Source organism: Mustelus asterias, chromosome 8 (assembly GCF_964213995.1).
Source record: "Mustelus asterias chromosome 8, sMusAst1.hap1.1, whole genome shotgun sequence".
NCBI classification, from domain to species: domain Eukaryota; kingdom Metazoa; phylum Chordata; class Chondrichthyes; order Carcharhiniformes; family Triakidae; genus Mustelus; species Mustelus asterias.
Window position 1 is genome coordinate 100,727,428 of NC_135808.1, and position 27,153 is coordinate 100,754,580.

Consider the following 27,153-nt stretch of genomic DNA (forward strand, 5'->3'; position numbering starts at 1 on the left):
AGAGCCGTGGATAACCAGGGAAATTGAGGATCTGATTAAAATGAAAAGGGAGGCGTACGTTAAGTCCAGGCAACTGAAAACAGATGGAGCTCTGGAGGAATACAGAGAGAGTAGGAAAGAACTCAAACGGGGAGTTAGAAGGGCAAAAAGAGGTCACGAGATGTTCTTGGCAGGCAGGATTAAGGAGAATCCTAAGGCATTCTATTCATACGTTAGGAACAAAAGAGTTGTCAGGGAGAAAATCGGACCTCTCAGGACAAAGGAGGGGAATTATGCTTAGAACCTAAGGGAATAGGGGAGATCCTAAATGAATACTTTGCATCGGTATTCACGAAGGAGAGGGGCGTGTTAACCGGGAGTGTCTCGGAGGGAGGTGTTGACCCGTTAGAGAAAATCTCCATTACAAGAGAGGAAGTGTTAGGTTTTTTAGGGAACATTAAAACTGACAAAGCCCCAGGGCCTGATGGCATCTATCCTCGACTGCTCAGGGAGACGAGAGATGAAATTGCTGGGCCTCTGACGGAAATCTTTGTCGCTTCTTTGGACACGGGTGAGGTCCCTGAGGATTGGAGGATAGCGAATGTGATCCCATTGTTTAAGAAGGGTAGCAGGGATAACCCAGGAAATTATAGGCCGGTGAGCTTGACGTCCGTGGTAGGGAAGTTGTTGGAGAGGATTCTTAGAGACAGGATGTATGTGCATTTAGAACGGAACAATCTCATTAGTGACAGACAGCATGGTTTTGTAAGAGGGAGGTCGTGCCTTACAAATTTGGTGGAGTTTTTTGAGGAAGTGAAAAAAATGGTTGATGAAGGAAGGGCCGTGGATGTCGTCTATATGGATTTCAGTAAGGCATTTGACAAAGTCCCACATGGCAGGTTGGTTAAGAAGGTTAAGGCTCATGGGATACAAGGAGAAGTGGCTAGATGGGTGGAGAATTGGCTTGGCCATAGGAGACAGAGGGTAGTGGTTGAAGGGTCTTTTTCCGGCTGGAGGTCTGTGATCAGTGGTGTTCCACAGGGCTCTGTACTGGGACCTCTGCTATTTGTGATATATATAAATGATTTGGAAGAAGGTGTAACTGGTGTAATCAGCAAGTTTGCGGATGACACGAAGATGGCTGGACTTGCGGATGGCGAAGAGCATTGTCGGGCAATACAGCAGGATATAGATAGGCTGGAAAATTGGGCGGAGAGGTGGCAGATGGAGTTTAATCCGGATAAATGCGAAGTGATGCATTTTGGAAGAAATAATGTAGGGAGGAGTTATACAATAAATGGCAGAGTCATCAGGAGTATAGAAACACAGAGGGACCTAGGTGTGCAAGTCCACAAATCCTTGAAGGTGGCAACACAGGTGGAGAAGGTGGTGAAGAAGGCATATGGTATGCTTGCCTTTATAGGACGGGGTATAGAGTATAAAAGCTGGAGTCTGATGATGCAGCTGTATAGAACGCTGGTTAGGCCACATTTGGAGTACTGCGTCCAGTTCTGGTTGCCGCACTACCAGAAGGATGTGGAGGCGTTAGAGAGAGTGCAGAGAAGGTTTACCAGGATGTTGCCTGGTATGGAGGGTCTTAGCTATGAGGCGAGATTGGGTAAACTGGGGTTGTTCTCCCTGGAAAGACGGAGAATGAGGGGAGATCTAATAGAGGTGTACAAGATTTTGAAGGGGATAGATAGGGTGAACGGTGGGAAGCTTTTTCCCAGATCAGAAGTGACGTTCACGAGGGGTCACGGGCTCAAGCTGAGAGGGGCGAAGTATAACTCAGATATTAGAGGGATGTTTTTTACACAGAGGGTAGTGGGAGCCTGGAATGCGCTGCCAAGTAGGGTGGTGGAGGCAGGCACGCTGACATCGTTTAAGACTTACCTGGATAGTCACATGAGCAGCCTGGGAATGGAGGGATACAAACGATTGGTCTAGTTGGACCAAGGAGCGGCACAGGCTTGGAGGGCCGAAGGGCCTGTTTCCTGTGCTGTACTGTTCTTTGTTCTTTGTTCTTTGAACATAATCACACTATAAAGTTACATTCCTTGCTTCTATTTTGCTGCAATGCAGGGGATAAAAGAGCAACTTTGAATTTCTGCATTGCCAGCATTCCATTGCTGGGAAAGGCTTATATATAAACTATACCCATGAGGCAGTAGGTGTCCTCGGGACCGTAATTGAAGAGGAAGCAGACTGCAAATTGCTTTATATTATGCGTACCTTTTGCAATAAGGAAGACAAAATAAACACATAATTTGCATTTTGCTCTGTGAGGAGTGTTGACATTACTGACCTATGTATAATCACAAGTCTTACATTTGTGCAACACTTCCTGTTCAACTTCCTGCTAGCATTAATTTTGGTAATGTTGTCACCTCTCATGATGATAATTGGTCTGTTAGAATGTCCAGTGTTACAAGTTACTCACCAAATACTCTCTGAGCCAATTATTATTTACTGATTGTCAAGTAACCGCTATTGGAATCTGCCAACTAGCCACTTTCGTGGTTATGAATGTCCTGAGGGGAGTCAGGAGAACAAAAATGATGAAAATTAAAACTCACTTTATCATGAGTATGAACCCCATTTTCCAAGCATGGGAGCAGCAGGCCTGTATATAAAACCAGGAAGATCATTCATTTTCCAGAATAATGGACAAAATGGTGGAATTTGATCCCCCAAGCAATGCTAAAAATCTCAGCGTACCATGTAATAGAAACAGAATTGGAATGAAAGAACTTGAGTTTTTGTGATGAAATGATAGAGAACCTGATCACATGCACCACGTAAGAGGATATTGATGCACAAGTTTGAATAATAGTTCATACTTCAGAATAATAAGGTCTACAGTATATACCATTATTAATCTGCAAATCAGCCAATACGTTCAGTTGAAGAGGAAATATGTTGGGAGTTGCTAATCACCAGGACTTGTTGTTTGATTCACACCTCTCCAACTCTCCACTGTTTGCCTCTCACACATGTGTGGGCGGGGGGGGGGGGGGGGGGGGGGGCGGGGAGCGGAGTCCCATTGTGCATCATGGCCCACGCACGTTTCTGAGCCTAAGACTTTTGACGTAATCAGCTCTGGCACGGAGCTGATTATCATATGGAAATGTCATTCAAATTGACATTTCCATATGATTAGCGGGCCCGGGTCTGAATTCTTCTGGCCTGCTAGTGCCTTCCCCACCTGCCGGGAATGCTTCTCTCCAACAGGGTTCACAACTGCTCCCCATTAATGGGGAACAGGCAGCCCGACCCCACTACAGGGAAGAGAGGCCATTGAGGCCCCCCCCCAGGAGGTCATTGGTAAGAGGGGTGCTCCTTGGGCAGTGCCAGCTTGGCACCCTGGCACTGCCCAAGGGGCAAACTGGCACCGCACAAGGAGCACTTTGGCACTGCCCTCCAGGCACCGGGCAATACCAAGGGGTGGGGTGAGTGGAGGCGGGGGCATACTGGGTGCAGGGGTTTATTGGTTGGGGGGGACCAGCTGCCACTCTGCAATTGGGATGGGTAGGGTGGAAGGGAGTGAGGGCAATCGGGGCTGGTCATCCATGTGATGGGGTAGGTTGGAACTATCAGGAGGAAGATTGGGGCTTGTGGTGGGGAGGGGCGAACATTGAGGCTGGTCATCAGGATCGGAGTGGTGGGTTGGGACTATCTGGGGGTAGGTCATGGAGACTGGGGCTGGCTGGGATGTTGGGGACATAAGGGCTGGCCCGGAGAGGGAGGCCAGCGATCGGGGTGTGGGGGGGTTCGGTAGGCCAGCGATGTCGGATTGTGGGGCTGGCCAGCGATCGGGCTGGCAAACGATCTGAAGGCCAGCAATGAGGGGGACCATTGCGCAAGTGCCGATCATGGTGTTAACAGATCAACGCATGCGCAGTGGCCTGTTCAGCGCTATGCTGCCGGTCTCTCCAGCAGGAATAGGCCCCACCCCAGATTTCCAGAGTTTAAAAGTTTATTTATTAGTAACAAGTAGGCTTACATTAACACTGCAATGAAGTGAAAATCCCCTAGTCGCCACACTCCGGCATCTATTCGGGTTACACTGAGGGAGAATTTGACATGGCCAATCCACCTAACCAGCACATCTTTCGGACTATAGGAGGAAACCGGAGCATCCGGAGGAAACCCACGCAGACATGGGGAGAATGTGCAAACTCCTCACAGACAGTGGCCCAAGCCGGGAGTTGAACCCGGGTCCCTGGCGCTGTGAGGCAGCAGTGCTAATCACGCTGGGGCACTCTGCGGAGCTCAGAGTGTCAGAGATTCATTCTGGAAATCACGCTAAAAGGTGGGATTTACTTCCATTTTCCTGCACGTTGGGAACTTAGAATTTTTTTGAGAGATTCCCGACTGACATCTCATCCTCAACCTCTTTGTTATTTTTAAGAATTTGCTGAATTTGTACATTTATCTCAAACCAAACTTACAACAGAAAGTTTAAGCTGGTGCACAACAGTGTAAATATCCTTTTAACAGCGTGATAATAATCGATTCAATCCCAACCAATCTCTTCAATGCAGAAATTAGAATTATTTGCACTACTGGGTCTTATTTTTGCTTGTATTGCGCTATTCTCATATTTAAACCATTTAAATATTTTAATCTTATAGGAGGACATAAGAAACAAGAGCATCGAGCCTGCTTTGCAATTCAATACAATCGTGGCTTATCTTAGGTTCTAACTCAATTTTCCCACCCACTCCCTATGTTTCTAAATTCCCTGAGAGACCAAAAATCCCACCAGCCTTAAATGTGCTCAGCGATGGATCCACAACTCTCTGGAGTAGAGAATTCCAAAATTTCACCATCCTTTGAGTGAAGCAAGGTTTCCTCACCGCGGTCCTAAATGATTATTATCCTGAAGTGTGCCCCCGTGTTTTAGATTCCCCAACCAGTGGAAACAATCACTCAGCGTCTACCCTATCAAACCCCTTCTGAATTTTGTATGCTTCAGTAGGATCACCTCTCATTCTTCTAAACCCCAGAGAAAGATGTGCGGGTTAGGTTGATTGGCCATGTTAAATTGCCCTTTAGTGTCCCACGTAGGTTAGAGGAGATAGAGCCTACATCGATTGTTGGCCTCCTTCTGCACTGTAGGGTTTCTATGATTTCTATGAATATAAGCCCAATTTACTCAGTCTCTCATCATGGGACAACGCCCTCATCCCAGGACCTGTATAATATATCTTCACCAAACCGCCTCCAATGCAATTATTTTCCTTCTTAAATGTGGCAAACGAAACTACACGTGGTACTCCAGATGCGATCTCACAAAAATCTTACTTTTTCTTTCCTTTTCTTTCTCAATCTAATCTTCCTTTCCTCTCTTTGCTTTACTTTCTGTGTCTGATCTGACACTCACCCTCTTTGTCCTTGTTTCTTTCTCAATCCTTAATCCTCTTTCATTAAGACTGTTAATTGGTTTTATTGATCACTAAGGTCCCAGATGCCCTTCCAGTAAATTACAGGGCAAAGCAATTGTGAGCTGAAGGATGCAGAAAAAGTCTAATGGCCCACGTGGTGAGAAAGCCCACTCCAGCAAATTCCAGGCCATTGCGTAAGAAAGTCAACCATTTATTAGCTAGTTTGATGTTCAATGAGAGCACATTGATTAATATGTAATGGATTTGTGGAAAAAAGTCAGGAATGATGCTTTCTATTCAACCTCATGGAAGTCTTTTTGGTTGTTAGGTTAGGTGATCAAATCAGGTTGCATCAATACTAAGAGAATAGAATTTAGCAGGGTTCATTTCCATTCTCTTTAACTTCACTCACTTCCTCCAAATGAAGGTGTGGTTAATGGTTCCCGTGTAGAATCTGGTTATGCCTTTTTTTGTGGGATGTGTGGAACATTCCTTATTTTGGTCCTGCTTGGGATTCCCCCCGCACCCCCCCCCCCCCCCGCCCCCCCCCCCCCTCCCCTCTTCTACTCGTACATTGATGACCATCAATGCCATTTCCTGCTCTTGCCCTGAACTGGAACATTTCATCAACTTTCCTTCCAAATTCCACCCTTCCCTCACTTTGACATGGTCCAGCTCCAACTCATTTGTTCCCTTCCTCAGCTTCTCTGTCCATTACTGGCCATAGGCTATCAACAAAAGTTGCACCATTTCCCATACTTCTGTTCTCATCCTTTCCCTTCCCCTGCAGAACCCATAGGTCCTCACCTGCCACCCCACTACCCTCCACATTCAACAAACCATCCTCTGCAATTTCCACCACCAACGGTGTGATGCCACCACCATAAAACACATCTTCCCCTCCCATTTCAACATTTTGAAGGGATCTTTTCCACTGCGACACAATGGCCAACTCTTCAATCACCCCTAACAAGCCCTCTCCTTTCCATGAGTTCTTTCCATCCAAGCACAGGATGAAAAAGCCAATTTCACACACTTCTCTCAATTTATTTTCCTGTGTTTACTGCTTACAATGCAGTCTGCTTTATACCTGGGAGACCAAACACAGGGTGGCTGATCGCTCTGTGGAACACCTCTCCTTATCCTACAAGCATGAGCCCAAGTTTCCAGTGTCTTGTCATCTTAATTCTGTACTTTGCTCCCAAGTTGGACTCTCTGTCCTTGGACTCATCCAGTTTTCTAATCAAGGATAGCTCAAGGCCAACACCTTATCTTTCGATTAGGTACTCTACAGCTATCTGGATTCAACATCAAAGTCAACAATTTCAGATTAATCTCTGCCTCCATCTTACTTCCTTTTTCTTTGCAGGTTTCAATTTTCATAGAATCATAGAATATCTACAGTGCAGAAGGAGGCCATTTGGCCCATCAAGTCTGCACTGACCACAATCCCACCCAGGCCCTATCCCTGTAACCCCACATATTTACCCTCCTAATCCCCCTGACACAAAGGTCAATTTAGCATGGCCAGTGAACCTAACCTGCACACCTTTGGACTTTTAGTCTCATTTTCCCTTTGTTTTCCCTTTGATCCAGCTTTTCATGGTTCTGCCATTCATACCTCCTTTTGACACATCTTTTGTTTCTTTACTTTTTTTAGTCAGAAGTAGGCTTACGTTAACACTGCAATGGAGTTACTGTGAAAATCCCCTAGTCGCCATACTCCAACACCTGTGCGGGTACACTGAGGGAGAATTTAGCATGGCCAATGCATCTAACCAGCTCATCGTTTGGACTGTGGGAGGAAACCGGAATACCTGGAGGAAACCCACACAGACATGGGGAGAACGTGCAAACTCCACACAAACCTAGGTCGCTGGCGCTATGAGGCAGCAGTGCTAACCACTGTGCCACCGCGTGGCCCCACTTGTTCCATTGCCATCTCTTTTGTCCAGCATCACCAACTCATTTGTCATTTAATCTCTCCTGTCTTCCACCCAATCATAGACCTCCTTTTCTGTTCATTTTCACCCTCCCCCGCCCTTTCACTAGCTTAAAACCTATTAATTTTCTAACTTTTCCCAGTTCCGACCTGAAATGTTAACTCTGACCAGGAATTTCCGTGCCCATTCGCGATGGACATCACGGTGGGCAGGAGCAGAAAATATCACAAGATGGCCTAAATCAGTATCACATCATTGCAAAACCAGGTCACAAGTGTGCGCTCCAGCTGTCAATGGCAGGCTATGTCTCCCTCTGTGACACATCAGCAACATCATTTCAATATTTCAATATATTTGTATCTCATGATACATGTTCCTCACTGGAATCAGCTCCTCGCGTTGGATAATCAGGACGCATGGGCTTGAAATTAGATTGAAGTGTTTCACATCGGTACATACGTGGTATGCATCTGGCGACCTGCACTCTGAAGTTAGTTCACATACCTTGAATTGTGCACTATTCACAGGAATCAGTGTCAGTCTTTGCAGGCAGCACCGCATTGCTTTCAGGGGGGTGTCATAGGCAAGTCTCTACCGTGATAGCAGTCACGGGCATTCAGCCTTGGATCTTCAGATAAGCGTTCTCCAAGGCGGCCTTCACGACACACGACAGCGCAGAGTCGCTGAGCAGAAACTGATAGCCAAGTTCCGCACACATGAGGACGGCCTAAACCGGGATGTTGGATTTATGTCACATTATCAGTAACCCCCACAGCTTGCCTCCTGGGCTTGTAGAATCTCACTAGCTGTTCTGTCTGGAGACAATACACATCTCTTTAACCTGTGTTGAATGCTCCCTCCACCCACATTATCTGTACCTTTAAGACCTGGCTGGCTGTAGAGATTTGCATTCTAATTAGTATTCTGTAACTTGATTTCTGTGTCTGTGCACTGTTGGAGAACAGATATCCACCCCATCTGACGAAGGAGCATTGCTCCGAAAGCTTATGGTATTTGCTACCAAATAAACCTGTTGGACTTTACCCTGGTATTGTGAGACTTCTTTCTGTGCATTCCAATGACAATGCAGGGAATCAGGAAAGCGAAGCGATGATGCACGTTCATGTGAGACTAATCCTGCAAAGTGGCACTGATTGATTGCTTTGTTTTAACTCCTTGTTCGCAGTGTGGAAATTCCCCAGAGCAATAACAAACTCCAGAGTAACTGGGCGACTGGGTAAGCTTCAGAAGCATGTTAGAAAATTGGAGCTGGATGGTTCATGCGAATCCTCAGGCATTCCTCAAATAGGTACATTTTCTGACTAAACATTTACCCTCACCCCTATTTCCAGAAGTGTAGTATTAGAGTGCTGCGAATGAATATCCCAGTGCCTGGGCTGAAAGCAGCACATCCAAGCACATGGCCAAAGCAGTGTCACAGCAGTGGGCCATCTCGGGGTGGGCTTGATACACACTCTGCACAGACTATCGTGTTGGGGTAAGTACAGGTACACTTAACAAGGGAACAATGTCCTTGTACTCACTTTTACTGGTGAGTCATTGATAGAAAGAGGACCTTTGAAGACTTTCTGACACTTGTCTGTTTCTCATTGCAGAGAAGAAACCATCAGGAAGATGGAGGTTGGATTTATTGTTGCTGCATTATCGTCTATAGGCAGGAGAGAAGGAGGAGATTGCAACAGAGGTGGCTGGTTGCCAAAGGCAGGAGCAGAATTCACAAGACCAACGGCCATCAGGGCCTCTTCCAGATGCAGAGGATGAGGCTCACAGAGATGTCATATGTGGGTAACTTGTAAGACCCAGGATCTACAGGACGTGCATGTCTTATCTGCAGATGAGCAAGAAGCATTGTTGATGGCTCCGCATCTCCAGGGATCTGGTGACTCACATTTGCCACATTTTCCAGAAATTGTTGCACTGGGGACTGGGAGGGCATCCATTGCTGGTGAAAGTAACCACCGCATTCAACTTCTATACCAATGGCTCCTTCCAGGGCTCTACAGGGGCCCTCTGCAGGATCTCTCAAACGTCCACTCACAGATGTATGTGTGAGCTCACAGAAGCTCTTTTTATCAAGACCCACAATTACATCAACATCTACAGAGGTCAAGCAAGCCAGGACGCAGGTGCACTGTGCTTTGCTAAGATTGCCAGATTCCCTCAGATGTAGGGTGCCATCGACTGCACTCATGTGGCTAAAGAAGCTCCATGGCAATAGCCACTGCAATACATAAGCTGGAAAGGCTGCCACTCATTCAATATACAGCCTGTCTGCGACTACAAGAAACTGATCATGCCGGTTTGCGCCAGACACCCAGGAAATGTTCTCAACTCATGCATCTTGAGTAGATCACAGATCCTAGACATCTTCAAGGAACCACACAGGATCCAGGGTTGGTTCCTCGGTGACAAGGTGTACTCACAAAATATGTGGCTGATGACGCCCGTGCAGTGGACTCAGACTCCAGCAGAGAGATGGTACAACGGGGCTCATGCTGGAGCATTTGTGGAGCACACTCTGGAGATCATAAAGATGTGATTCTGATGCCTGGACAGATCTGATGGAGCACTTCAGTACAGTCCCCAGAGGGTCTCACAGATCATCAAGGGCCAGTTGCACAACCTGGCGCTGCAAAGACTTGCCTGATGACAAGATGGAGGAGCTGCACATCTCCTCCAATGAGGAGGATATTGAAGGAGATGAGGCCAATGAGTTCAAGGAAGCTGTGGCTGCAGGGGAAGAGGCCAGAGCATGGGCCATATGAGATAGGCATGCGTGTGAGATCTTCATTGCCACCAAATTCCCCAAGAGGATGATGAGTTGCGGTGAGTATTCTCTTGTACAAGTGCCCTCCATCATGGGCCAGCACGAACGCCAGCATTGCTATTCCTCTCATTTCACCCACTCACTTCAACATGAGAGTGAATAGTTAAACATCAGGCTCACATTGTCCTGTTCCTGTGAAGGATGAGGAAATTGCAGCACCATGTGCCCCTGCTGAGATGAGGTGCTAACTGGAGGAGAGTGTTCCAGCATCAGAGACCAGAAGCTGCTGCCTTTTCAAGCATCTCTTCAGCAGCCAAGTCACAAGAGGCAGGAGTTATTGCACGACCCTCAGTGGGCTTGTAGCCATGTGTGCCTTCAATCAGACATGGCTACTCAAGCAATGGAACAATGCACCCTGTCCAACATTGATGGTGAATCAGATCATTCCCACCGGGACAAGGCAGCCGATGACGTTCCTTTGCTGTGAATCCATTTAGAGATGACACAGTCATCTGTGGTGCAACTTCAGGGTCACACTGACATCCAGCACTCTCAGTTTGGGATCCTGGGCTGCATTTATCTTCAGCTTGATATGGATAGGAGCCACCGGAGAATGACAACATCAAAACTCACCTGCCAGACATTGAAACACCTCCTCTTTAACAGACATTGTCCCCTCATGGCTCTTGCAAAGTCCAAAATTCTCACACACCATGAATCCCTCAAGGGCACAAGTCATTGCTAATAAAGAGCACACTCCAGATTCAGTGCATTCTCACTCCAATCCCATTTCTCCCCTCCACATTGTCTAAAGGAATGATGTACACTCCCAGAGCCTGCTTAGAGCCTCATTGCCCACCAGAAATCACCATTTGGAATTAGCATCAGTGACCACAGTTAGTGCTCGGGTGAGGGGACGCACAATGTGGCATCGCTACTTTGTAATGAGAGGCTTGTCCCCACAATAGACGCAACTACGGCGAGAGGTGCTCAAGGTTGGACATTTGAGCAGCAGCATGATAATGTGGGTGAGAGGGGCACAGCTTCGTCATCTTGAGGGGGCAAGATGCCCCCCACTTATTGATGTGCTTGGCAGAGGGACACTCTGAAAGTTGAAAACTCGATTGGTTGACAGCAGCACACATGAGCTCTGAATATGGGATTATATAATGAAAACCCTGCCGAGAGACAGAGGGTTGCGCAATATACCACCCTTCTCCAGATGTGATCATATCTCTTCTTGTACACCACACCTGCACCTTTCGAGAATGCAGACAGGATAGGAGAACATCTCTGCCTCAGTCTTACACTGCCAAGAACAAACATGACATGACCCTGCCAGGCACGTGAACGAGGTTCATCCCCCAAGTACACTTCATAGAATCATAGAATCCTACAGTGCAGAAAGAGGAAATTCGGCCCATCGAGTCTGCACCAACCACAATCCCAATCCACATATCCGTACATATTTACCCACTAACCCCTCTAACCTATGCATCCCGGGACACTAAGGGGCAATTTAGAACGGCCAATCAACGAAGCCCGCACATCTTTGGACTGTGGGAGGAAACCGGAGCACCCGGAGGAAACCCACGCAGACACGGGGAGAGAGTGCAAACTCCACACAGACAACGACCCGAGCCGGGATTCGAACCCAGGTCCCTGGAGCTGTGAAGCAGCAGTGCTAACCACTGTGCTACCGTGCCGCCCATTAACACTTAACATTAAACTGGAGGCATCAGCGACATGGAAAATGATCTGGCAAAGGGCTACACACTGTGGTGATGTGGAAACACACTCTATAGACAAGAGGCTCATGGTAGCAACTTGTGTGGGGGAAGGACCATGATATTGCACACTGATTGACAGCAATGCAGCTCATTATATAAAGGAAGCACATACAAGAGGAGATTTGAAATGGGTGTGATTCTATTTACATTAATGTGTAGTAAAGTCAAAGGTGACTCGTTGTGGCTTTAACAATGAATGATTTATTATCAATAATACACATATACAAGGTAAGGATCAGACAGAACTGCAATGCATGTCTACTTTCTTCTTCTCCCTGTCTCCAACTGAGGGTCCATCCCAGGGTCTGTGTCCTTTCTCCTGATTGGCTCCTGATTTCCTGCGCGGTCTCTCCATAGGGTCCGGCCCGATCATGTGGCCTTCAAAGGACCACCCCTGAAAGGGGCCATGTATTTACGTTGTGTTCCTAAACCTTTCTAACTTTCCTTACCATGCTGTTACTTCATGGTCCTTCCCCAACATCCGGAGGCAGCCTGCTGATTGCTACACCCTGTTATCTGTGATGATCGTGGTGGGCATCCTCTGGAGGGCTGAGACCAGGAGGGCCCTGGCCTGCTTTGGTTGTCCTGTTGTGGGGCAGGTGCACTTCCCTGGGCTTGTGGAGTTGGAGGTGATGGGTTCACAGGAAGAGGGGATTTGAATTGGTCAGATAGTCCTGAAGTCACCTGGCTGGATGATCCTGGGGAGCCCAGATGCTGGTCCTCCTCTCTATGTGTGCCCGTGAGCCCATGATTGACTCCTTGCGGAGAAGGGGCAGCTGGAGTGAGATCAATTTGCCCGCAGCCCTTTCACATTGACACTGGTGGATGCCACCATGGGTTACATTGAGGTCTCCATGGCAGCCGCTATCCTGCCTTGTTGGACCTCGATGCTTTGGCATGCCAACCCTATGACCCCAGATGGAAGGTGGAAGGACTCCTCCATCATACGTTTAACCTAAGGAATGCCACTGATATCCCTTCCAGATGTTCCCCTGACTGTCGCTACAGTTCCAGAGACTGATTGAGGACTGAGTGTGGAGACTTGTCACCTGACTTGGACTCAGTGCCGGCAACCTCAGATGCCCTTTCCTCTGCCTGCTGTGCACCGGATTGTGATTCAGAGGCTGCTGTACAACTTAGTCCCAATGAGGTGCATATGTGTCTCAGTGTTAGTGGATTGTGTGGATAAGTGCTATGACGGTATTGTCCTCAGTTTCCTCCTCTGAGGTGTTGTTGGGGTTGAAGCTGTGGATCTGGTTGATGTAGCGATAGTAGAGAAAGAGCCAACTACTGAATGGCAGCCAATTAATAGCAGGACGGTGCACTTACAGCAGGGTTAATGGAGGGCTGAGTGGGTGCCGAATCCTCATGTGGGTGCTAGCCATTGACCTGGCCGTCACTGCAGTCACACTCCATACCTTCTCTGGCCATCCCACTGGCGTGATTTTCAAAGGGAATGAGGAGGACTTTGAGTTGCGGCACTTCACCCCCTAGTCTGGGACCTTTCCCTTTTATTGTGGGTGAGCTTGTCTTACATAAAGCCAGATGGACAGAATGTGAGTAAGGCACAAACTAGGGAAGATAATGAGGATGCCTGGCACGTGTGTGGATGGTGAGGGGAGCCATGGACGTGATGAGGGCACAAGCTCCAGAGGGGATGAGGCCAGATGGAGATGTGAGGGTGTATGGGAGAATGAGTGTTGATGTCCCCTTAACAGATAGTGAGCAAGATGCCAGTGGATGTGTGACGGGAGCATGGGTGTGTGAGTTGACGGTGGTGAGATGATTGACTTGCCCTGGCAGCACAGATGAGATCACTCATCCTCTTCCTGCACTGGGTGGCCACTTACCACTGTTGCCATCGTCTCCCAAGCCGGAGTGGTGAGGTTGGTTGGCCTCCTGCAGTTAGAGCGTGGGTACAGGACCTGGTGGCGGACCTCCACGGCATCCAGCTGGCATTGGAGAGAGGCGTCACTGAACTTGGGGGCTGCTGCCTTCTTCTCTTTTGGTGCCAGCTGTTGTATCTGTAGCAGTTCTGGGCTGGAGAGATTGAGAAAGCTGTGCATCGGTGCTATTTTAATATAGAGCTCGGAGCAAAGGAACTCGGAGCTGAGCAGTGGGGTGGATGAATCAGAGGCCGTAAGTCAGTGAGCCGGCATGTTTCCTGTCTGTTTTTAATTAATGAGGCAGGAGACAGATGACAATGTCAAAAACCTGCCACTGTGGCTGACGGTAAAAACGCATTTTTCATGCCGGCTCCCACACTTAGTGCAATAGGGGGAAAACTCCTCCTTCTACTTCCCCCTCCACAGATGCTGTCTGAGCTGCTGAATATTTCCTGCATCTTCTGTTTTTATTTCACATTCCCACGCGATTGTCCCACTTCCCTATATTTGGTGGAAGAGTAACAAAAAGCCTGGAAAAACAGCAACAACTAAAGACCACAGGCCTGACCAGATTTATTGCCTATCTCTTGTTACCCTGAAGTATTTGTTGGTGCAACTTGCTCGGCTACCGCTGAGGTCACTGACAGCCAGTCATGCGCAGTGGATTTGCATCCACTACCCTTGAGTATTGATTGGGCAATTTATTATTCTATTTTAAATGACTAACCAGTTGCTGATGTCATGTAAGAGCCTGTTGCAAATTTGAAGGAGTGGGAAAGGAGAGTGAAAGAAGGAGAGGTGGGGGAAGAAGGGAGAAGGAAGAAAAAACATAAATTGCAAACATTGGGGGTGAATTTCTGTGGCAGTTCTTCCAAGGTAACATTGGCAGAAGAATCATGGGAACCTCAGAGGTTACAGTGGACCAATGAGAGAGCTCTGTGGAAGTCCACCCTCAGTGGTCTGAATGTAAAAGCAGTTTTTACACTTGCCCAGAGCCAACTGCCACAAGATGGGAGAGACTAAGTCGGTCAGGATTATATTCACTGGAGTTTTGAAGAGTGGAGGGGATCTCACAGAAACTTATAAAATTCTAACAGGATTAGACAGGGGAGATTCAGAAAGAATGTTTCTGATGGTGGGATAGTCCCGAACTAGGGGTCATTGTTGGAGGATAAGGGTGAACCTTTTTGGACTGAGGTGGGGAGAAATTTCTTCACCCACAGAGTGGCAAATCTGTGGAATTCACTACTACAGGAAGTAGTTGAGGCCAAAACGTTGTGTGATTTCAGGAAGAAATTAGATATAGCTCTTGTGGCTAAAGGGATCAAGGGATATTGGGGCGGGATGGGGGGTGGTGGCGGAGGGGGGGGGTGGGGGGGGAGGCGAGATGTGAGGTCAGGATATTGAATTTGATGATCAGCCATGATCAAAATGAATGGTGGAGCAGGCTCGAAGGGCTGAATGGCCAACTCCTGCTTCTATTTTCTATGTTTCTATGTTTCAATGAGTTTCAAAGTTTGGGTGCCTATAAAAATCCAGTTTACAGAAGTGCTATACATATATATATTTAATACATTATTGCGATATACATGTATATAAATGAGAGGCTGCATTGTACTGTAGGCACTGAAAATGTTCTTCACCTGTAAGCCCAATATTTATTTACAGTAGCTAGCAAAGCACTGGGTGAAGTCAGTCATTAAGTTATTTACAGGGCTACAGACCTTTGTGATGCAATTGCGTTACGTACATTCTTTGACTGCATTGCATTAGACTGTAGATGAAAGATCTTCAAGGTCAGATTTTATCAGCAGCTTCCTGATACCACTTTAAGAATGAAAAGCTGATGAAATTCCCAATTTGCAAACACTTCCTACACAATTCAAACCCATTGGATCTGTTACTCTTTAGTCAGATTTATTTTTAAAACTCCCTGCAAATCAAAGAGCTTTACTCCGGTGGTAAAAGGATATTTCGTTTTGGTTGGGTGTGAATTTTTAATTGTTTTTGATGCCTCCGCCTGAAACTGTTCTGTTTTTGGACTCTGGTGATCCAGTATTTCCAGTGCTGGAAAGTCATCATAGGAAATACATTTCAAACTGGCCTTCTATTGAAAAGCCTGCAGCCTGATTGTGTGACAAAGGAAGGCAGCTCACTTATTCTTAATCCTGTGATTAGATGCCATCTAGAAACCTGTTCTGTTCATTTGTGAGGGAGGCTAAACTAAATAAATACAACCAAGATACTTTTTTGTTTGGAGTGAGAACATTAACTCCTTGGATCTAATTCTGTGGATCTACTTATATAGCAACATGCTGTATTCACCTTGCTGGAATCAGACATGGCAGCATTTGGTTAGTTAACTTGCAGGATATTAACTTTTTTTTATTGTTGTTGTTTTCGTGTTGTGTTGCAACTTTTAGTGCATGTTTTGGCAGGAAATTTGTATTTATATGCAAGCACCTGTAATGGATTTCCAACACTAAAGTAAGTCAGGCCCATAAATGTGTTATCAATAACTTCTTAAGATTTTTGTTTGCTTCTGCTAAATATTCCAGGCTGCTTAGGTAAACGATTAAGAATTAATTATAGCTGTTTTTAACCTTGGTGTTTGCTCCTGATAGATATCAAGATAGAGACCATTCTCTTCAGTTGGTGTTTCCTGTTTCAGACCAACCTTCTGCTCCCTCAGCCTCATTTCCTCTCAACGCCTGGCCACACAAGTTCTCTTCCTGGACCTTGCACTAGCCAACACTGCAAATTCCCTCTCCTGCTTTCTAAACTATCATTATCCCATTGATTGAAAAATACACCGCTGATGCCTTTTTTCTTTTACACTCAATTCCTTTTGCAGTTTTTATGAAGGTGCTGCTGCCTCTTAGATTCATACCTATCTCACCAGCCAGGCTCAGTGAGATCTGCCAACTTTTAGACCTAGCTTTTGCCAACAGGTCTGTGAAACTTGTACAATGAGAACTGGTGGTACAATTCTCTTCCTCTGTGACCAGTGGAACTTCTGATTGGATTCAAGGATTATATACAGCATGCACGCATTCATTTCGGGTGCAATCATTTGCATCCATCAGATCACTACTGAGAACTTCAAATAATCAAATCACACGAACAAATAATTCTTTTAAGTGGGAGTAGAAAAATCAATTAGATGTAACTCTATCATTATTCTTTCTGGCACAGAATGTCTAGGGTGTTCCTATTGTGCAATACCACCTCCAGTGTTCTGATTATTATCCAATGACGTCTGCTGAAGTGGCATGCGAGCATACGGATTAAGAACAGGATTAGGCCATTTGGCCCCTTGAGCCTGCTCTGCTATCCAATATGATCATGGCCAATCTGATTATGGCCTCAGCTCTACATTCTGCCTATCCCCCCGATAACCTTTGATCAACCTTTGATCTGGCATTTGGAGGAACTTTGAGTGAAAATGCAAGGTTGTTCATTGACATCAAAAGCTCCATTTAAATGTTCCATCAGGAGTCAGGCATAACTAATGGTCATCTGGAGAAGGCACCCAATGGCAATGGAAACATACTCCCACCAGGAGTCAAGAAAGAAGCCACACTGCAGAATGCCCAGCCTCTGACCTGTCACCTGTGCATTCATGTGGCTTCTTTCATCAAACTTCGGGTCAATGGTGATCTACAGGATGTTGATCTGCAGTGGTGATGACAATGTCATTGAGAGTCAAGGGGAAATGGTTACATTCTCTCATGTTGGGAATAATTAATGTCTGGCATTTGTGTGGTGAAAATGTTACTAACCATTTATCTGCCCAAACCTGGTGAATGCCAAAACTTCCTGCATGCAAACATGGGTTGGTTCATGATCTGAGAATTTGTGAATGGAGCTGAACAACTTGTGAACATCCCACTAGTGTCCTAATGATGGAGGAAAGGTCATTGATGATGCAGTTGAAGATGATTGGACCTAGAGCCTTTTCCTCATATTTATGTAGTGCCTTTCCAGTTCTGAAATGGACTGACAGACAGCTAATATAATTCCTATTTGTAAAAAAGGGAACTAACAAAACTGGTGGACTATTACCCAATTAGCTTAAGATCAGTGCGAATGGAATTCTTGCTCAAAGACGCAATAGAAAAACATATAGAAATTGAAAAGATTATAGAGAGTGGTCAGCACAGATTCCAGAGAGGAAGGTTATGCTTGGCCATTCTTCTTGCACTCTGAGGAAGTAACAGAAAGGATACATAAAGATATTGTGGTAGACACAATATATTTGGAATCATAGAATGGTTACAGCAGAGAACGAGGTTATTTGGCCCATTGTGTCTGTGCTGGCCCTCTGAGGGAGCAAATCACCTAATGCCACTCCCCTGCCCTTTCCCCATAGCCCCAAAATATTTTTCTTTTTCAAAATAATTCAATTCTTTTCTGAAAGCCTCAGTTGACCCTGCCTCATCAGACTCTCAGGCAGTGAATTCTGGATCCTAACAACTCACCACGGTGTTGTACCTGTTAATTCTCAGATACTTTCGACCAGTTTGCTTACTCTAAGGTTTTACTCTGGTGTCCTTATTTGCAAGATGGACAAAGGACAAACACAAATAAAGGTTCAACAAGTTTATTAATAATAACACTATTAATCCTTAAATTACCCACATAAAACAAGTGGACATCCCAGATTCATGTATACTACCCGTAAAGATGGTTTGGTTGAACTGCAGACGCGATTCTTTGAGTCCCTCTGGTCATTCTTCACGAAGGTGAGTCTCGATGGCAACTTCTTCCTTCCTTCCTTCTCTGGTCAGTCTTCCGAATGGTCACAGCTGTCTCCTTCATCGAGTCTTCACTCCTGTGTGTCTCACAGTGTGTCCCTTTATCCCCCAGCCTGCTTGCCTTTCCAGAAACTTTTCTGGCTTCCGGCCAATGAGGTTCCAGGAGGGGGTTCCAATACCCAGTGTGTTTCTTGATGTCTGCCTGACAGGACACTAGGGTCCGCCCCCAGGTGTCCCATCTCCATGCTGTTGAACCTGTTATCAGATAAGGTATCTACAGGAACTCTTAGTGACAGAAAGTCTGGCCCGATCTGGGCTTTTAACAATAGGCCGGTGCATTTCAATGAGGTGCAATGATCTCCTGCTAAGTATCAGTAACGACCTTTGATGGGTGGTTGATGGGTCAGGCGCAGACACGGTTGTGTATTGTACAATTGGCCTGCCTGAGGTTTGACTGTGTTTGATTTTAATATGCCCAATTCTTTAATTTAGGATATCCAATTTTATCAGCCTTAAAACTAGGCCCTGTTTATATCACCACATTCCCTCCTCTTGATCCAATGAGCGTCAGCGAACCGGATCACTCAATTCTCACCAAACCATCTCAACAAGCAAGTACCCCGAATCTGGGGTTGATAGTATCATCCCTAACCCACAATAGTATCAACAAATTTAAATGAAGTAAATTAATTTTTAAAAAAACAATAAGAAACAATACATCAATCGGGTATATACAAAACAAAGCAATAAACAGTACCAAATAACAAGTGACTATACATATTAAATATAGATGGGAGAGTATCAAGGCTCTTAATTGTGGAGCCTCTACCGGTGTCGGATGGCCCTTGCCGAGTCCAAGTTTTTGCAGAAATTCCTTAGGACGATTGGGAAGCCGGAGCAATCTGATTGTTGTTGGAAGAAAACATGGTTGGAATACTTCCAAGTTGCTTCTGTAAATCAACCGTATACTTGTAACACTGAGTAGGTCAACTGGGCATCAACATAGTCATGCAGGCAACGAAGGTGATGAGCATGTGTACTGCTAGTTCCTTTAAGCAAAAGTCTTGTGATCTCTGCCTGGCGATCAAATTCACTTTGTGTAATTCGCATTTCCTGTTCTGCTGCTGAACGGGCCTCTGAGACCTTTGCCTTCTTCAGTCTTGCTTTTGTTGCATCTAAATCAAGTCTTTTATTCTGCAAGGGTTTACGTTCTTTAGATATTGTTCTGTAGTCCCCTTCCAGAAAGTCTCTAAAGGGTGCCAAAAGGTTGACCTCTGACGAGTGTACTTCCATCGGGCGTGGGGTGAACCACATATATCCGGGGTATTGTAGGCTGATCTTCTGGTCTTTGGTTGATGTGGTGTCTGTGGTTTGGTCTGAGACGAGGAGTCCCAGATAACAGGGAAGTATGTAGTTCATTCTGGGGAAGATCAAGGTAGCACCTGGTAATTCTTATTAATACCTGATTCTCTTTTCCTTTTCTTTACTAGAATGTCGTATGACTCCTCCTTTTTTAAAAAAAAACAAAGAAAGAAGTAAAGGAATAATAAAGGCCCAAGAGTGTCATACGGAGGGTTGGTCGGCAATCAGTGTTTAATGGGGTTGAGTGGGGTAAGGGGTTTGCAGAGTGTGAAAATAAAATGTTGGGTATGTGGCATGTGTCCTTGTTGTTGGAGGACTATGGCACAGTATAACATTAGATTCTTCATCCCACAACCAAACTGTGGTGTGTCGGAAAATTATGATGCAGTATAATGTGGGCAGATAAGAAACCCTTTTCAATTGGGTGATGCGTGGAGTGGACGGATAAAGCTATTTACAATCTGGACTGTGATGTCCTGATTCTTTCTTAGTGGAGAGAACCTATATGGGCGGGCTTTGGCTGCCAGGTGCATTACCACCTCTGGTAGTGAGCGCCAGGTCAAACGGTGCTGGGAGTCCCGGTACCAGGGGCGCCACAGGGGGTAAGGTTTGCGGGTTCCCCATCCTTTCCGTCGGGGTCCCCTGGGCCGGGGTTTTATTCCTGAAGCCTTGTAAATTGGGGCGGGGACCAAGGTTGCGTGTGCTATTCCTGGGGATACTGGGTGGGGGTTGATAACCTGGGGTACACGGTTGTGGACCGTGGTTTAGGTCCGGTGCTGTGGGGTGAGGGTTGGGGCTTCCTTGTGACTCAAAGACTCCTTCCCGGGTGACATGGTATTGGTGAAAATTTTGCTGGGAGCCGAATGCCTTCATTTGGTTCACATGATACCACCCGGCTTTCTTGTGGTCTACCAAGACTTTGTATACCGAGGGGCTGGCCTTTTTGGTCTTCCACGTATATCCCGCATCCTGTCCTCCTGTTTCCCTCTTCCACCATGGATGACCCATCTACAAACATTTTTAAACTGGCTTGAGCCTGGGTTTGGCTGATTCCCCTGGCTCCTCCCCCTTTTGTTTTGGCAACAATGGCCCCTTGGGGTCTTTTATTGCCGGAACCTGGCATTCATGGGGCTCCCCACCGTAGGTTAGGTTGTCTGCCAGGAATGTGGGGGTTATAGCTGCTTGTCGGCCCAGTCCTTCAAGGGGCATGGGTCGGGGTCCATCATCGGGGAACCGCTGAGATGGTCGTGTGGGGTAGTTGGGTGGGGCCCTACAGTTCCGGGCGAAATGGTTGGGTTGCCCGCAGGTACAACACTGTGCTTGTGGGCGTGGGCCTCTGGGCTCAGCTCTGTATCATTCTCGGTGTCGGGGGTTGGGCCTATGTCCTGTGCGGCCTTGTGGTTCCCTGTGTCGGCGATCAGCAATAATGTATGGATGTGCGGGGTTTCCTGGTTCCCTGAAATTTGGTGGTACCCTACAGTGCCGGGCAAAATGGTTGGGTTGCCCACAGTTATAACACTGTGCTTGTGGGGGTGCATATCTAGGATTGGTTTTATCTTGTTCCCTGTACCTGGGGTTGGGAATATATCGGGGTTCTGCGTGGGGCTGCGGTTTTCTGTATCGATGATTGGCAGGGGTATATGGGGGTGAGTTTCTCAGTCCCCTGTTTCCACCTCCCCCTTCGTTACGCCAAACCAGGGCCAGGTCTGTGTGGATCGGGTTCATCATTCTGTGTTTTGAGGGCTTGGGGGTGTCTGTTTGTCTGACTTCCCGTTCCCACACACGAGTCATTTTGCGGATGGCCCAGGCTTCTGTATGTGTATTATCATCAGGGTCAAAATTCTCACAAGCTTTCCGACTCCCCTCGGTGGCGTGTGCTATCAGGGTCCGGATCCATGTGGACCGGTGGTGTGCATTTAATTGGACTCGATTTAATTGGCCAAAAACCACAACAAATTGGTTCCATAGTCGGCCAGCATAGGCTGTCGGGTGTTCCCCTCGCTTTTGTTGGCAGTTGTTTAAGCCTTGTACCGGGTCATCCCTATTGTAGCCTATGGCGGCCAGAACGGCTGCCTTCATTTCTGGTCGGGTTCCCCCGGCCACGTTCTGGGGTTCGGGTAGGGCGGAACGGATGGCAGGACTTAAACATAACAGAATAAGTTTAACCTCTTCTGCCTCGTCTAGGCCATTTAAAACACGATATTGGGTGACCTGGTCAAAGAGAGCATGTGGATCCCCGGAGGGTTCAAATACTCCAATCACTTTAGCTATGTCAGTGAGCTGTGTCATGGTGTATGGAGTTACATAGGTGGTTCTGTCCATCCTGTCGTTGGGTGGTGACCGGATTCATCGGTACAGGAACCGGATTAGTGACTGGGCTTATTGGGATGGTGAAAGGACGAGGAGCTGAGACTGAGTTTCCCCAGATGGGGGCCGGATTAGGTGGTGCCATTGGTTCCACTACCGGGAAGGGAGGTGGGAATAGTGACGCTAGCTGTTGCATAATGGCAGGCATCCTCTTCTAAATCCCCCCACTCTACCCCTGGGTCACTATCCCCTGTTTCAGTGGTGTATGGATAGTTGTGCTTTTAAATCTTCAATCTCGCGCAGGCATTTGGAGTGGTCTGTTGCGCGGGCTGTATTTACTTTTCCTGCTTGGTGCAAAACTTTTACTGCAGCCTGTAGGTCTCTGTATTTACGTTTAATTTCCTCTACCTGTTGCAATGCAGCCTCTCTCTCACGGACAGCACGCCGTGCCTTTTGGCAGGCTTTATCACATTGAGCCTGGAATTGGCTCATGTGTATCATATTGATTTGGTTCCTTTCCTCTCGTGTGTTTACCTCTGCTTCCAATTGTTGTATGCATGCGGTCTTCCATCGGGCGCACTTAAATGTGAGGATGGTTAGGTACACTGCCATAAGTAGGATTCCTATTACGGCCAGCTGTCACAGAATGCGGACCCATGGGTGGATTTGGACATGTCGCTTCTCGGCCTTTTGGCTAAGATCAAGTGTAGTATGGAGAGGATGCTGCACTTGGTTGAGGTCATTAGGTTACATTGAAGCTTCATATGTTTCATATGAAGCAATTTTTAAAAGCGGCCTCTCGGCCTTTTGGCTAAGATGCAAATGAGCTCAAGTCTTGGAGGAGGAACCTCCCCCTTCTCCAATCAGCTTGGCTCATGTAGATCAGGCCCAGGACAGGGTGGTTTGGTCGCTTGCCCTGTCTTGTCAGCCTGGATCTGAAATGTCTCAACTTGTTGAGACTCTGAACTGGATTTGATTTGATTGAATTGGAAAAGTATAAAAAAAAAATTTGAACCCCAATCCCAGAGGTCCTCTCATGCAGCATGACTGGCCACAATTATTTCCTTTTAGGATTCGTTACTTGAGTATAGGTAAGGGATCAGGGTAGGGGTCCGGTTTTCACTAAATTCCCTCCTGTAGATTTTACCCAAATTCCCTAGACTGTTCTAGTTCTAACTATACAGTTTGTCCACCTTGTGTTACAGACACCGGGTTTATGGCCCAATTTACTGGTTGAATCTGTATTAGTCCTTCACTCACTTAAGACTGGCCGTCACGTAGGGCAACCTGCCCTCTTAATTCAGGCTCAGACGGAGTGTCGGAGAATACCGGTTGAAGGTTTGACTTCGGAGCAACGTATCACTTCTTATCGAAGTCCCATCTGGGGTGCCACTGTTGTACCTGTTAATTCTCAGATACTTTCGATCAGTTTGCTTACTCTAAGGTTTTACCCCGGTGTCCTTATTTGCAAGATGGACAAAGGACAAACACAAATAAAGGTTCAACAAGTTTATTAATAATAACACTATTAATTGATAAATTACCCACATAAAACAAGAGGATATCCCAGATTCAAGTATACTACCCGTAAAGATGGTTTGGTTGAACTGCAGGCTCGATTCTCTGAGTCCCTCTGGTCCGTCGTCACGAAGGTGAGTCTCGATGGCAGCTCCTTCCTTCCTTCCTTCTCTGGTCAGTCTTCCGGATGGTCACGGCTGTCTCCCCAGTCGAGTCTTCGCTCCTGTGTGTCTCACAGTGTGTCTCTTTATCCCCCAGCCTGCTTGCCTTTCCAGAAACTTCTCTGGCTTCCAGCCAATGAGGTTCCAGGAGGGGATTCCAATACCCAGTGGGTTTCTTGATGTCTGCCTGACAGGACACTAGGGTCCACCCCCCAGGTGCCCCATCTCCATGTTGTTGAACCTGTTATCAGATAAGGTATCTACAGGAACTCTTGGTGACAGAAAGTCTGGCCCGATCTGGGCTTCTAACAATAGGCCGATGCATTTCAATGAGGTGCCATGATCTCCTGCTAAGTATCAGTAACGACCTTTGATGGGTGGTTGATGGGTCAGGCAGGCATGATGGCATGATGTGGAGATGCGGACCATTGTCCGCAGCAAACTACCCAGCCTTCAGGAGAACAGTGACCAAGACACCACACAACCCTGCCACAGCAACCTCTGCAAGACGTGCCGGATCATCGACACAGATGCCATCATCTCACGTGAGAACACCATCCACCAGGTACACGGTACATACTCTTGCAACTCGGCCAACGTTGTCTACCTGATACGCTGCAAGAAAGGATGTCCCGAGGCATGGTACATTGGGGAAACTATGCAGACGCTGCGACAACGGATGAATGAACACCGCTCGACAATCACCAGGCAAGACTGTTCTCTTCCTGTTGGGGAGCACTTCAGCGGTCACGGGCATTCGGCCTCTGATATTCGGGTAAGCGTTCTCCAAGGCGGCCTTCGCGACACACGACAGCGCAGAGTCGCGGAGCAGAAACTGATAGCCAGGTTCCGCACACACAAGGACGGCCTCAACCGGGATATTGGGTTTATGTCACACTATTTCACATAAATATTTCTGCTTTTTTCCTCCTGAGTCTTTATCATGCGATCCTAGAATCAGAATTTATGTCACACTATTTGTAACTCCCACAGTTGCGTGGACCTGCAGAGTTTCACTGGCTGTCTTGTCTGGAGACAATACACATCTTTTTAGCCTGTCTTGATGCTCTCTCCACTCCCATTGTTTTGTTTCTTAAAGACTGGATTAGTTGTAAGTATTCGCATTCCAACCATTATTCATGTAAATTGAGTCTGTGTCTTATAAGTTCTGTTTGTGAACAGAATTCCCACTCACCTGAAGAAGGGGCTCAGAGCCTCGAAAGCTTGTGTGGCTTTTGCTACCAAATAAACCTGTTGGACTTTAACCTGGTGTTGTTAAACTTCTTACTGTGATGGGTCAGGCACAGACACATTTGTGTATTTGTACAATTGACCTGCCTGAGGTTTGACTGTGTTTGATTTCAATGTGCCCAATTCTTTAATTTAGGATATCCAATTTTATCAGCCTTAAAACTAGGCCCTGTTTATATCACAACGGGAATTATTTTTCTTTCATATCAGCATTGGTTCTTTTGTCAATTACCTTAAATCTTTGCCCTCTGGTTCAACCAATATGATGTGGAGATGCCGGCGTTGGCCAGAGAAGGAAGGAAGGAAGAAGCTGCCATCGAGACTCACCTTCGTGAAGATGGACCAGAGGGATTCGGAGAATCGAGCCTGCAGTCCAACCAAACCATCTTTACGGGTAGTATACTTGAATCTGGGGTATCCTCTTGTTTTATGTGGGTAACTTAAGGATTTAGTGTTATTATTAATAAGCTTGTTGAACCTTTATTTGTGTTTGTCCTTTGTCCATCTTGCAAATAAGGACACCTGGGTAAAACCTTAGAGTAAGCAAACTGGTCGAAAGTATCTGAGAATTAACAGGTACAACAGTGGCACCCCAGATGGGACTTCGATAAGAAGTGATACGTTGCTCCGAAGTCAAACCTTCAAACTGTCAACCTGATGTTGTTAAAACTCTTACTGTGTCAGCCAATATGAACAGTTTTTTGGATACTTCTATCAAATTTCTTCACAGCTGTCTCTACCCCAGGAAAAACAATCCCAACTTCTCCAATCTATCTTCATAACAGAAACAGGGTGAATGTGCAAACTCCACACAGACCCAGTGACTCAAGGCCGGAATTGAACCTGGGTCTCTGGCACTGTGAGGCAGTAGTGCTAACCACTGTGCTACTGTGCCACCCACTCATCTGCTCTTTCCACCAAACGGTGTATGTCCTTTTGAAACAAAAACAGAAAATGTTGGAAAATCTAAGCGGGTCTGGCAGCATCTTTAGTATTCTGTAACTTGATTTTGTGTCTCTATGCACTGTTTGAGAGCACATTTCCACTCCATCTGACAAAGGAGCAGCGCTCCGAAAGCTTATGGTATTTGCTACCAAATAAACCTGTTGGACTTTAACCTGGTGTTGTGAGACTTCTTACTGTGAGCATCTGTAGAGACAGGGTAGAACTAATGTTTCAAGTCTAGATGACTCTTTGTCAGAGTTCTGTTCTCTCTCCTTCCATACCTGCTGAGATTTTGCAGTATTTTCTGTTTTTTCCACCAGATTCCAGCATCTGCAGCAACTTACTTTTATCTCCATGTCCTTTAGAAGTTCTACACCATCCTTTCAATACTTCCAAGTTGTGCACCATGTGCAAATTTCAAATTTGTGCCCCTTATACCAAGATCTGGGTCATTAATGTATATCACGAAGAGCAGTGATCCTAGCAATGATCACTGGCGTACTCCACTACAAACCTTCCTCTAATCTGAAAAACAACCATTCACCACTATTCTTATTCCTTGTCTTTCAGTCAATTCAATTTAAGTGGCTCAACTGGCCTCCAAGTGAGCATCCTTACCCCCATCTTTCCCACTGCTGGCAACATGGGCATGGAAAATGTTGGTCTCCCCTCCCAACATCTACCCCAGCCATTTTGCCATTCCTCCCCCCTCCCAGCCTGACCCCAAAGGGCTCGGAAAATGCAGGCCCATATCTTACTACTGACACAGACGGTCTTAAAAATGACCTGAGGTTGTAACACCAACGCTCACGACTGTCATTGGGGACCTGTATTCAATTCATTGCTTTTCAAGTCATGAACTTGAAATTTGTATGCAAATCTATTTAATCAATAAACCTGTGTGTTGTGATCATTAGCCGCAGCATTGCTCTGAATCATTGAAATATTGCAGAAACAATTTGACCCTTTGCCAGTCAGCCTGTCAGAACTTGTTCTACAAGTATCAGTTGTTTCAGAAGGAATTTGATTTAAGACAGGCATGGCCATTATGACCAGGATCCATTGACTTAATGAGGCCA

The 27,153-nt window shown here is 46.4% G+C and overlaps 1 protein-coding gene across 1 annotated transcript in view; it reads left to right on the plus strand.

Moving 5' to 3' along the window:
• pomgnt1 (protein O-linked mannose N-acetylglucosaminyltransferase 1 (beta 1,2-)) overlaps positions 1–9,009 on the plus strand; it is a 121,428-nt gene extending 112,419 nt beyond the window's left edge. Inside the window, exon 22 of the transcript XR_013498544.1 lies at positions 8,926–9,009. The gene's annotated coding sequence lies outside the window, so the exon portion shown is untranslated. The remainder of the gene's footprint in view (positions 1–8,925) is intronic.
• The last annotated feature ends 18,144 nt before the right edge of the window (positions 9,010–27,153 follow it).